The sequence below is a fragment of the Bombus huntii genome, unplaced genomic scaffold (genome assembly GCF_024542735.1).
Source record: "Bombus huntii isolate Logan2020A unplaced genomic scaffold, iyBomHunt1.1 ctg00000052.1, whole genome shotgun sequence".
Lineage (NCBI taxonomy): Eukaryota > Metazoa > Arthropoda > Insecta > Hymenoptera > Apidae > Bombus > Bombus huntii.
In genome coordinates, this window is record NW_026099316.1 from 644,368 (window position 1) to 648,011 (window position 3,644).

At 45.3% G+C, this 3,644-nt stretch overlaps 1 pseudogene; it reads left to right on the forward strand.

Moving 5' to 3' along the window:
• The first annotated feature begins 2,151 nt into the window (after positions 1-2,151).
• On the forward strand, positions 2,152-2,270 carry LOC126875724 (5S ribosomal RNA; annotated as a pseudogene).
• The last annotated feature ends 1,374 nt before the right edge of the window (positions 2,271-3,644 follow it).

Genomic DNA, 3,644 nt, shown 5'->3' on the forward strand with positions numbered 1-3,644 from the left:
AAAAATAATATTTCTACGAAATATGGCTTTCGCGAATACGAAGGCTCCCACGAACCAGCGGTTCCAACGTCTTTCGGTTTTTTTCGTGATTTTCTTTTCCACGCAATTTTTCCTCGATCAGTTCGGTTTATATGTAGATGTAAACAAACTAGCAGCAGCCAGTTACTTTTAATACGAAAAAGTAAATTGAAAATGCAGATAAAAGCTCGCGGCGTTTGGAATCGTGCCCAGGTAATACCGGGTCTACGCGTTCAAGAACGTCAGCAACTTTCCGATACTCTTTCCGTTTCATTCTGAAAAGCATCGCGTTAATAGGTTCCGCGCCACGTAAGATCGAACTCGAAACATCGATGACGATACGAGTACATGTAAATTAAATCGAAACGTTTACATTATGAAATTGCCGGGAATTTACTCAAAATCGCGCTTTTTCCACGTTTGTTTCACTTTCGAAGAATAGAAATTTCAAATCGCCGAACTTGTTGCGTTGTCAAGAGTCATCGGGCTGTACGCCGCGTGTAGAGAAATTTCTTTTCTTCCTGGCATTTTTTCATCGCGACAAACTTGCAACATTGCGTATCCGGTGAGCGATTACGGTTAAAAAAATTGACCCTACCAAAGGTTTTCTCGTATTTTTCGCCGGGAACAAATACGCGGTGTCGGGCGTTTCATAGGTCGGTGAAAATTCGCCCGTTTATTTCGATCGCAATGGGGGTTTCATCGACGCCAAGAGCAGCATCGACGAATACGAATACGCGTTTTTCTCCTTGTTTTTGCCCTGCCACGTTAATACTTGGACTGCATCGAAAGTTTATGAGAGCGTTAGAAAATAGCGAGCGGCGTGCATGTACGCCGTCGGCTTTCCCAAACTTTCCAAAGCGTACGAATTGCGAACAGTAGCTGGAAACCAGAGCTGTCCGTACGTATATTTTTGAAACAGCTTACTCGACTGCCTCGTTCGGTGTTTGTCGTGGAAATTTATCCTGATATTCCTCGCCAATCCCCCCGCCTCTCTCTCCTTTCCGCCTGTCCTCTTTCATCCTTCCTGTTTTCCTCCTATTTATAAAGCGTAAACACGCGATATGTACCTCTGTTTGCCGCGTTTTATAAATATTCTCGAGATTGGAGAAATTACTTTTCCGTTTCTCTGTTTGTTAACGTCGTGAGGAAAGTTTGCGCTGCGTCAGCTTCGCAGAATCGTTCGCTTCTTTTCCTCGCATTCCGGTTCGACGGAATCGCCACTCCCTTATCTACACGCGTTTCCTCCAAAACTGTTTCTCATCGCGAAGCCAAGTCTCGAACGAGCGTTCGTCGCATCGACAAAGTATCGCGACATCGTTGATTTTATCGTTAATAAGCTGGCGATACCGAGGCTGCGACGGCTTTATCCGTCTGTATTTATTCACCGTCTAACGTTGCATTATTCAGTGGAACGCTCCATTTTCGGTCATTGCTTTTCTTACTGCCGTTCCATTTACTCTGCGGATTTAAGAACAAGCGAGAAGCACTTGGATCTTTCCTTTCTGCCGGGATTATGCTTTTTCCTCTCCACTTTTACGTTGTATCCTTCGAGCTTGGATGCTCGATCATAGTTGCGCGAGGGAAACCTTTTTCTCCATAGACACGCACAAAACCTACGCTTTCAGGTTTACATCCCCCTGGAGCCCCGTAGTCCATATTTTTTGATAATTCCTACAATAATATTTTATAATTAGACCTACAATATATTTAAAAAAATAAAATCCCGATAAAAGACAAAAGGGTGGACAATTGCATTACCTATTAAGTATTATAGAAAAATATTAAAGGAAGCATATATATTTCGTCGTATTACGTGCAAATTTTCCACAAATGCGTAAAAAACCGCGGTCTATTTACATAATAAAATAAATAATTCTTATGTGTCATAAGTCAAATTTTCTTTACCATTCTCTCCAAAACTTCTTGTCCCCTCAGAATATTGCCTAACGTTGTGTCTAAAGATGTAATCGCATCTCAACAGAGATAAAAATTTGTCAAAAGAGGAAACTAATTATCCTGCTAATGATACGTCGAACGACGTCGTAGACCAAGAAAACGAGATCGATGCTGGAGGATTGGAATCCGGAAAGATGGAAGAAGAACGTTGGTAAAGAGCCATTTACTCGCAACGCCAACGCCCTGGCCGGGCTGAATGCACTCGTTCCCGTCAAATCACGAAAGTTAAGCAGCGCCGGGCACGGGTAGTACTCGGATGGGTGAACGCCTGGGACCTCCGTGTGGCGTTGGCGAAGCGTGCTGGCCCCCCCTCCGTGGGGTTCGGGCCTTGGGCGCTTGGCGGCTCAGCGCCTCGGGGCCGCCAAGCAGTCCGGTAGGGGAACCGGGCTGCCTGGCATGGCGACGAGGCGGTCTAACAATGGTCACACACCGCTCCATCAGCCGTGGTATTAAGATGTCGATGCGTCTCCGCAGTACATGTTCGGCTAGCCCGAGGGCCCGTTATAAATCTTAAGGTTTAGTTAACTAAAGTCCTTCAAACAGACAAACAGCCTTTGTCCCAACTACGGGAAGATAGGGGAGACGTATTTTTCAACGAGCGGCGTCTCCCACTAGCAACTTTCCCTCGAGGGCGGCTAGCATCCTTCTCTAACCACCGATATGGAGATTGACCAATTAGCAGCAACGTCAATTTCCCTTACTTTCTGAACGAAGGCTTTTCTCGACGAATCCGATGATCTCGTATCCTTAGACACACCCCGTTATAGTTTTCCTCTGTGGCATCATCGGGACGGGAAAGGCATTCTCGCTCGCGATCTCATCGATTAAGGAGTAACCCTTTACGGCCAGTGAATATTACGCATCCGACTTGGATTTTGTGAGTACGTTCATCTATCATCCCGTCGACCGCGGATTCGTTATTGAACCTAGGATCATTGTCATTAGTTTCTCGAGTACCTAACTACCACGGTTACTTGTCCGGTTCTATAATAATCGTATTTGCGCTAGTCAATGTCTTCTCTATTGCATAACGACAACGTGTAACCCAAACGAGGATTCGTTTCACGCCCCTAACCCTAATTCTAATGTAAACCCGACATATTTATTAGACAATTATTACAAGGATTATAAATGTGCGTTCTGGAATGTAGACAGTTGGCTAGTTATTCACAGACTGACTGGCTTAGTGACCCATGGCCCTTGAAAAGGTTTAGAGCCCCACTCTCTATGCAGTAATGATTGTGACCTGTGTGGGTGTCTGTGTGGCGTCACATGTGGCACAGAACCTTCTAGTAGCTTCTCGACGTGCCCATCTAGAATGTTCCATCCATATCCTGACGCTTCTTCCGGCGAATTTTCGAAAGAGCCTGCACGTGCTAGCCGCCGTGGTGCATCTCACGAACGCACGCTAGTGGGGATGGCGCTGGGCAGCGAAGGGAAGAATCCGTACGATCAATTACCTTATCTGCATGCGGTTGATATCGTCGTATTCCAACAGATATGTTAGGCAAAGGTACTGATACGTGGCGGTACGGCGTAGCCATGCTGTATTATGCGTCGGCGCTTTATATTTTTCGTGTATAATACAATTTTTGGGTTTAAGCCGCTGAGGAGCGGAGCTTTTTTATGAATTTTTTTTATTTTTTTCTGTCCTGAAAACTTTGTCG